Source organism: Triticum dicoccoides, chromosome 2B (assembly GCF_002162155.2).
Source record: "Triticum dicoccoides isolate Atlit2015 ecotype Zavitan chromosome 2B, WEW_v2.0, whole genome shotgun sequence".
Lineage (NCBI taxonomy): Eukaryota > Viridiplantae > Streptophyta > Magnoliopsida > Poales > Poaceae > Triticum > Triticum dicoccoides.
Window position 1 is genome coordinate 331,561,048 of NC_041383.1, and position 8,967 is coordinate 331,570,014.

Genomic DNA, 8,967 nt, shown 5'->3' on the forward strand with positions numbered 1-8,967 from the left:
TTCTCTATGGTTTATAAACTAATTTACTAGCCATATATGCATCAAAATAAGCAAACAACACATGAAAAATAGAATCTGTCCAAAATAGAACAGTCTGTAGAAATCTGTAACTAACACAAACTTATGAAACTCTAAAACTCCTACAAAAATAGGAAGTCCTGGACAATTTTTCTATTGGTCAGCAGCAAAAAGAATCAACGCAAAATCACGTTTCAGGGATTTAACAGAACTAATTTCGTGGGCGCAAAGTTTCTGTTTTTCAGCAGAATCAAATCAACTATCATCATAGGTTATCCTGTAGGTTCTACTTGGCACAAACACTAATTAAAAGATAAAAACACATCTAAACAGAAGGTAGATGCAAAATTTATTACTAAACATAAACAAAAACAAAAAACACAAATAAAATTGGGTTGCCTCCCAACTAGCGCTATCGTTTAACGCCCCTAGCTAGGCATAAAATTGAAGATAGATCTAAGTAGTGCCATCTTTGGCACTTAATTCATAAGTAGCTCACATGATAGATTCATAAGGTAATTTGACTTTATTTCTTGGAAAGTGCTCCATGCCTTTTTTTAATGGAAATTGGAATCTAATATTCCCTTCCTTCATATCAATAATCGCACCAATCGTTCTAAGGAAAGGTCTACAAAGAATAATAGGGCAAGAAAGATTGCCATCTATATCAAGAACGATAAAATCTACGGGCACCAAATTTATATTTGCAACAATGAGAACATCATTGATTCTTCCCATTGGCTTTCTAATGGTGGAATTCGCAAAGTGCAAATTTAAAGAGCAATCATCAAGATCATGGAAACCTAGAATATCACATAAAGTTTTCGGAATCGTGGAAACACCAGCACCCAAATCACACAAAGCAAAACACTCATGATCTTTTAATTCTAATCTTTATAGTAGGTTCCCACTCATCATTAAGCTTTCTATGTATATAAACTTCTAAATTAAATTTTTCATCATAAGATTGCATCAAGGCATCAACGATATGTTTGGTAAAAGCTTTATTTTGACTATAAGCATGAGGAGAATTAACAACGGATTGCAACAAGGAAATATAACTTTCTAAAGAACAATTATCATAATCAAATTCCCTGAAATCCGAGATAGTGGGTTCAATACTTTTTAAAATCATGACCTCTCCAATCCCACTTTTACCAAATTTAGCATCAAGATCTAAAAACTCTGAATTCTTGGGACTCCTTCTAACTAAAGTTGACTCATCTCCAGTCCCGTCATTATCAAGATTCATATTGCAAAACAAAGATCTAATAGGAGACACATCAATAACTTTAAGATCTTCATCATTATTTTCATTGAAACTAGAAGAACACGCCTTTACAAAGCAATCTTTCTTAGCACGCAATCTAGCGGTTCTTTCCTTGCACTCATCAATGGAAATTCTCATGGCTTTGAGAGACTCATTGATATCATGCTTAGGAGAAGAAGATCTAAGTTTAAGAGAATCAACACCAAACAAAAGTCTATCAATGTTCCTAGCCAAATCATCAACTTTGAGCAATTTTTCTTCAAGCAAAGCATTAAAATTCTTTTGAGAAATCATAAATTCTTTCACACTATTCTCAAAATTAGAGGGCATTAAAATTACCATAATAATTACTGTAGGAATTTCCATAATTATTAGAGGAATTACTAGGGAACGGTATAGGATTAAAGTTTCCTCTATAAGCATTGTTTCCAAAACTATTCCTACCAACAAAATTCACATCCATAGATTCATTATTATTCTCAATCAAAGTAGACAAAGGCATATCATTGGGATCAATAGGAGTATTTTTAGTAGCAAACAACTTCATAAGTTCATCCATCTTTCCACTCAAAACATTGATTTCTTCTAAGCATGCACTTTTTTTTACTAGAAGATCTTTCGGTGTGCCATTGAGAATAATTAACCATAATATTATCAAGAAGTTTTGTAGCATATCCTAACGTGATTTCCATAAACGTGCCTCCCGCGGCCGAATCTAAGAGATTTCTAGAAGCAAAGTTCAAACCGACATAAATTTTTTGTATGATCATCCATAAATTCAAACCATGAATAGGGCAATTGTGAATCATCAATTTCATTCTTTCCCAATATTGGGCAACATGCTCATTATCAAGTTGTTTAAAATTCATAATATTGTTCCTAAGAGTGATAATCTTAGCGGGAGGAAAATACTTAGAGATAAAAGCATCTTTGCACTTGTTCCAAGAATCAATACTATTTTTAGGCAAAGACGAAAACCAAACTTTAGCATGATGTCTAAGTGAAAACAGAAATAACTTCAATTTAACAATATCATTATCCGTATCTTTCTTCTTTTGCATATCACACAAATCAACAAAGTTGTTTAGATGAGTAGCGACATCTTCACTAGGAAGGCCGGCGAATTGATCTTTTATAACAAGATTCAGCAAAGCAGTATTGATTTCACAAGACTCAACATCATTAAGAGGATCAATCGGAGTACTAAGGAAATCATTATTATTGGTATTGGAGAAATCACACAATTTGGTATTATCTTGCACCATGGCAACAAGCAATCCAACACACAAGCAAACAGAAAAGGCAAGTGAAAGAGAGAGAGAGATTGGGAAAGAGAGGGCGAATAAAATGGCAAGGGTGAAGTGGGGGAGAGGAAAACGAGAGGCAAATGGAAAATAATGTAAATGCGAGGGAGATGAGTTTGTGATGGGTACTTGGTATGTCTTGACTTGAGCGAAGACCTCCCCAGCAACGGCGCCATAAATCCTTCTTGCTACGTCTTGAGCTTGCTTTGGTTTTCCTTGAAGAGGAAAGGGTGACATAGCAATAGTAGCGTTAGTATTTCCCTCAGTTTTTGAGAACCAAGGTATTAATCCAGTAGGAGGCTCCTCAAAAGTCCCACGCACCTACACAAACAAACAAGGAACTCGCAACCAACGCAATAAAGGGGTTGTCAATCCCTTCACGGCCACTTGCGAAAGTGAGATCTGATAGAGATAGTATGATGAGATAAATATATTTTTGGTATTTTATAATATAGATGCAAATAAAAGTAGATTGAAAGTTTATATGATAAAAGATAGACCCGAGGGCCATAGGTTTCACTAGTGGCTTCTCTCAAGATAGCATAAGTATTATGGTGGGTGAACAAATTACTGTCGAGCAATTGATAGAAAAGCGAATAATTATGAGATTATCTAGGCATTATCATGTATATAGGCATCACGTCCGTGACAAGTAGACCGACTCCTGCCTGCATCTACTACTATTACTCCACACATCGACCGACTCCTGCCTGCATCTAGAGTATTAAGTTCATAAAGAACAGAGTAATGCATTAAGAAAGATGACATGATGTAGAGGGATAAACTCAAGCAATATGATATAAACCCCATCTTTTTATCCCCGATGGCAACAATACAATACGTGCCTTGCTGCCCCTGCTGTCACTAGGGAAGGATACCGCAAGATTGAACCCAAAGCTAAGCACTTCTCCCATGGCAAGAAAGATCAATCTAGTAGGCCAAACCAAACTGATAATTCGAAGAGACTTGCAAATATAACTCAATCATACATAAAACAATTTAGAGGAGATTCAAATATTTCTCATAGATAAACTTGATCAGAAACCCACAATTCATCGGATCTCGACAAACACACCACAAAAAGAGTTTACATCAAATAGATATCCACATGAGAGGGGGAGAACATTGTATTGCGATCCAAAAAGAGAGAAGAATCCATCTAGCTAATAACTATGGACCCGAATGTCTGTGGTAAACTACTCACAACTCATCGGAGGGGCTATGGTGTTGATGTAGAAGCCCTCCGTGGTCGATTCCCCCTCCGGCGGAGCGCCAGTGAAGGCTCCAAGATTGGATCTCGCGGATACAGAAGGTTACGGTGGTGGAAATTGTGTTTCGTTGGCTCCCTGGATGTTTTCGGGGTACGTAGGTATATATAGGAGGAAGAAGTACGTCGGTGGCCGCCTGTGGGGCCCAGGAGATAGGGGGGCGCGCCCAGGGGAGGTGGGCGCGCCCTCCTGTCCTGGCCGCCTCGCAAGCTTCTTGACTTGCACTCCAAGTTCTCTGGATCACGTTTGTTCCAAAAATCACGCTCCCGAAGGTTTCATTCCGTTTGGACTCCGTTTGATATTCCTTTTCTTCAAAATACTGAAATAGGCAAAAAAATAGCAATACGGGCTGGGCCTTCGGTTAGTAGGTTAGTAATGTGTAAAATAAAGCCCATAAACATCCAAAAGGGGTAATATAATAGCATGGAACAATAAAAAAATATAGATACGTTGGAGACGTATCAATCCCCTCCTCCCTCTCTCTCACACGCTATCCCAATTCAGAGCTCGCACCTGAGCTACCGTCGCCGCGCACCGGAGCGCCCCCCCCATGGCGCCATAAGATTCACAGGAGGTGGGCCTCCTCGTCGACGTTCTCTCCGCACCCTGCTCGAGCTGGAGCGGCCAGGCCACCGTCGCCCCGACCCATCCCCTCCGACCATGGGCCCCTGCGCCACCGCTTAATCTGCGCACCTCGGTCGCCCCCGACACGTCTGAGCATGCCTACAACTCTGGGGTGACTTCCTGCGGCTGTTCCCCTCTCCTCGTCATCATTTCACCGATGTAGGCCGCCGTCCACGCCATCCTATCTCCGGCTAGTGGCCGCGGTCACCATGATCGTGACCGCGTCCAGCCCCGCGTCGCCGCTCCCCTACCTGCGGTCCTCGCGGTCCCTGCGCCCCTGCTCGCTCCCGCCCTGCGCGCTCGTTCGCGGCCGCCCATACACATGCGCTTGCTGCGGGATCGCTGGTCGAAGCCCTGGCCTCCGTTCCTATTGCCGCCGTCGTCGCTACCGACCACTTCCGGTCACGCCATCGCCACCACTGGACGTGTCGTGCTGCGGTCGTTCCAGAGAGCCCATCCACATGTCCTGGGGTCGCTTGTACCGTGTTCCCGACGCAGCTCCACTGCCACCACCACTCGTCCGTCGCCGTAGTCGTCGCTCCGGCCACCCCCGCACCCACTGACCCCTATCCTCGACTCGCATTGTCGCCCTCTCCCCATAGCCGCTCTCAGCTGACCAAATGGTCGCCAGGGCCGTGAGTCAAGCGAGCCCCCGTCGCCTCTATACGCCACCGTCAATGCGCGCTGGTTAAAACCAACGGGTGGGCCCGGCCAGATAGATTAGGTGCTAACCGCCGTTAATTAACCCCTAACCCAGTGACTGACACCGACTCCGCATGTTTAATTAACAGCTGAAAACGGTTAAGTTAAACTAACTAAACTGACAAGTGGGGCCCCTGTTACTATTCCTTTGGATTAGATCTGCTAACTCAGCATTGGGGTCCACCAGTCAGCCCCTGCTGACTGGATCCTTAACCAATCAACCTGCTGACTGGGCTAGTCCCAGTCAATGACATGTGGGCCCCTGTTGACCAGTCAACTGGTCAACTTTTGACCTGCTGACTCAGCCCCTGGCCCCACTGTCAGCCTCACATAGACTATGATGTGTACACTTTCTGTGTGCACTTAGCAATTTTTAGCTATTTATTTCAAAATAATAATAAATTCCAAAATTTCAGAAAAATAATTAAAACTTTATAAAATCATATAAATTAATCCGTAACTCGGAAGCAAATTATTTATATATGAAAGTTGCTCAGAAAATAAAACAAATCTGTATATGCAATCCGTTCATCTGTCTCATGCCTCTAGCATGATGAACATGGAACCTGCCCCTCTCTTTCATCTGTCCGAAAAATATCAAACGCTGGGAAAACATTCCCAGATGTTTCCCCTCTTAGTTTGCAATGTGTAACCCTGCGTTAGGTCACCCCTAGCACTGCATATCATCATGTCATGCTCAGTGATGCATCTGTTTGCTTTATATTTACTATTTCTTGCCCCTCGTCTCTCCGGTAGACACCGAGACTGATGCTGCTCCCGAGATTGGCTACACTCCTGACGACCACTCCTGTACAACAGAGCTTCCAGGCAAGCAAACCCCGTTAATCATTCCGATATAGCCCATTCTCCTCCCTCTTATGCTTGCATTAGAACTGCTACTATTTTTGTATGATCGTATTCTAATGCATTGCTTGATTTTTGTAACCTGCTTTGTAGCTTACCTGCTTATCTTATACTTCTTAGTATAGGTTGGTTAGTGACCCACCAATGACCCCTCACCTTGTTCAAGTTTCCCCCGCTGGATTACCCAATGACTCGATCAACATGATCGACGCCCAGGCCCCGACACAGCACATCAGACCCCCTTAATTGTATGACACTACATGGTTACTATCGAGTGCCGAGGGTGCTACCTCGTATAACACTTTTGATGTTAACTCTGTAGCATAGGTAATTGACAGTGGTCTACGGAGGGTGATTCCTCCTTCACCACTTCCGATAACGACTCTACCATGCAACCACTCAAGTGTGGACCATCGAGGGTGATTCCTCCAAGTCCACCTTGACGGTTACATAGAGTCCATTAAGGGTGATTCCTCGGGTTTCCCCCTTGGTGTTTTGGACACACGGTTACTTTGACTTTACCCTAGAACCATGACTGAAGTCGGGTCGGCCCCGAGGGGTACTCGCAAGAGAAATGTGAAGTCGGGTTGACCATGATGTTGGAAATATGCCCTAGAGGCAATAATAAAGTGGAAATTATTATATTTCCTTAATCACAATAAAGGTTTATTATTCATGCTATAATTGTATTGATCAGAAACTTAAATACGTGAATACATAAACAAATACAAGTCCCTAGTAAGCGTCTACTTGAATAGCTCGTTGATCAAAGATGGTTAAGGTTTCCTAACCATAGACATGAGTTGTCGTTTGATAACAAGATCACGTCATTAGGAGAATGGTGTGATGGACAAGACCCATCTGTTAGCATAGCATATGATCGTAGTTTATTGCTACTGCTTTCTTAATGTCAAATACATGTTCCTTTGACCATGAGATCATGCAACTCCTGGACTCCGGAGGAATGCCTTGTGTGTATCAAACGCCACTTCATAATTGGGTGATCATAAAGGTGCTCTACAGGTATCTCCGAAGGTGTATGTTGAGTTGGCATGGATCGAGATTGGGATTTGTCACTCTGTATGACGGAAGGTATCTCTGGGCCCTCTCGGTAATACATCATCACAAGAAGCTTGCAAGCGAAGTGACTAAGGAGTTAGTTACAAGATGATGTATTACAGAACGAGTAAAGAGACTTGCCGGTAACGAGATTGAACTAGGTATGGAGATACTGAGGATCGAATCTCGGGCAAGTAACATACCGACAAACAAAGGGAACTACGTATGTTGTCATAAAGGTTCGACCGATAAATATCTTTGTAGAATATGTAAGAACCAATATGGGCATCCATGTCCCGCTATTGGTTATTGACCAGAGAAGCGTCTCGTTCATGTCTACCTCATTCTACAATCCGTAGGGTCCGCATGCTTAACGTTCGTTGACGATATAATATTATATGAGTTATGTATGTTGGTGACCGAATGTTGTTCGGAGTCTGGATGAGATCATGGACATGACAAGGAGCTCCGGAATGGTCCGGAGGTAAAGATTGATATGTAGGATGATGGTTGGGACAAGAGGTAAGGCCCACGGGGCTTTAGGTCGGTGCAAAAGGAAGTTTTGCGGAGGTCGAGGACCAGACGCAAGGGACCCTGGCATCTGGCCCTGGGCCAGACGCTGAGGACCGCGGCGTCTGGTGCTGGAATCCGAGAAGGACTCTTCCTTGCATTCCAAACCGACTTTGGGGAGGCCCTCTCCGCAAGTAATGACCCTTGGGCTAAACATATAAGTAGAGGAGCAGGGCTAGCCCCTAGAACACAAGTTTTTGAGCCTCCTCTAGTTGATCTAGTTCTAGTTCTAGTTGGTCCTAGTTGACTAATTAGAGCTAGCCCTACCTACCTCTAATCCTCATAATTAGAAGCCCAGTGTGGTTCTAATCTCCTTCCTCTAATTCATCATCCGCTCTAAAACCGTTGTGCCTGGCAAAGCCTGCAGAAATAGTTTCGCCACCATCGTCACCACGTCGTCGTGCTGCCGGAACTCATCTCCTACTTCACCCATCTTGCTGGATCAAGAAGGCAAGGACGTCAACGAGCTGAACGTGTGCTGTACGTGGAGGCGCCATACGTTCGGTGCTTGATCATAATGGATCATGAAGGAGTACGACCATCAACCGCATTGATAAACACTTCTGCTTACTGCTCTTCAAGGGTATGTAGATGCTCTCCCCCTCTTGTAGCTATGCATTGATACGTCTCCAACGTATCTATAATTTATGAAGTATTCATGGCATTTTTACAACAATTTTATATGGTTTTGGTATGATTTTATTAGAGCTAACACAGACTGACGCTATTTTCAGCAGAACACCGTGGTGTCGTTTTTTGTGCAGAAATAGAAGTTCTAGGAATGGGCTGAAAATTTGTGGTGATTTTTTATGGACCAAAAGAGACTGCCGAAGCACCGGAGTTGGGCCAGGAAGTGGACAAGGTGGCCACAAGCCGCCAGGGCGTGCCCACCCCCAGGGCCCCCTACGGCTTGTGGGGCCCTCGGGCACCCCCTTGACATGAAACCTACACCAAAAATTCCAATAAATACCAAACCCCCGAAAAGAACCCTAGATTGGTAGTTCCACCGCCGCAAGCCTCTGTAGCCACGAAAAACCAATCGGGACCCTGTTCCCACATGCTGCCGGAGGGGGAAATCATCACCGGAGGCCATATTCATCATCCTAGCGGTCTCCATGATGAGGAGGGAGTAGTTCACCCTCGGGGCTGATGGTATGTATCAGTAACTATGTGTTTGATCTCTCTCTCATGTTCTTGATTTGGCACGATCTTGATGTACTGCGAGCTTTGTTACTATAGTTGGATCATATGGTGTTTCTCCCTCTATATATTCTTGTGACGAATTGAG